The sequence below is a fragment of the Mizuhopecten yessoensis genome, unplaced genomic scaffold (genome assembly GCF_002113885.1).
Source record: "Mizuhopecten yessoensis strain PY_sf001 unplaced genomic scaffold, ASM211388v2 scaffold11185, whole genome shotgun sequence".
NCBI classification, from domain to species: domain Eukaryota; kingdom Metazoa; phylum Mollusca; class Bivalvia; order Pectinida; family Pectinidae; genus Mizuhopecten; species Mizuhopecten yessoensis.
Window position 1 is genome coordinate 108,578 of NW_018408922.1, and position 816 is coordinate 109,393.

Genomic DNA, 816 nt, shown 5'->3' on the forward strand with positions numbered 1-816 from the left:
GTGTACACCTAGGGTCTTTAAACGTGTATGTATAGATATCGGTTACGCCTTGTGTGTAAATAGTAACACGCCTACTGACAGCGTGAGTCATTGAAAAAATACATGTATGGGGAAGGTTTTAGTTTAAAGGGAGATCAATCTTACACTCCAAGTATCATATCGCTGTATTGATATTATTTCTATGTAATTTCACAGAAAGAATAGAAGAACTGAATATCTTATTTCTCCCGTTAATCATTCGATAAAGTCTAGACATTCCTTGCCAACCATTAGATACATGTATAAGTGGTGTCAAATTTAAATAAATAAATAACCTTTGGGATCGAGGTACGAAGTTAGTTAGAAAATGCCCGTAATTTATTTTATTCCTCTGTGGATTTTGGGAGAAGTGAAACCGATCTTTTAGGAGTGGAAACATATACCCGCTCACTATCTTGACAGGTACATGTTTATTTACGAATATTAACTGTTTCCATCTGGGTTATATTTCATGTCATTATCACAATGATCATTGTTTTACCTTCAACAGTTAACATTTAAGTCATTTTGTTTTGTTTTGGGACAAGTTTATTTTCCATATTCAAATAAATAAAAATACAACAAAATAAGCATTTATCAAGCTGTCCTTAATGCTTGGTGCAATTCAACTTTGCGCTATTTTGCTTGGCAAACCGTATTTCAAGCGAGGTGGTCATGAAATCAGAAAGAAATGCCAATCGTCACCATCAGATAAACAACATTTTCTGGCATCATTTTGTATAAAGTTATTGTGTACTGATGCCCTAACGCTGATGTCCATCATGTGTGAACTCGTTT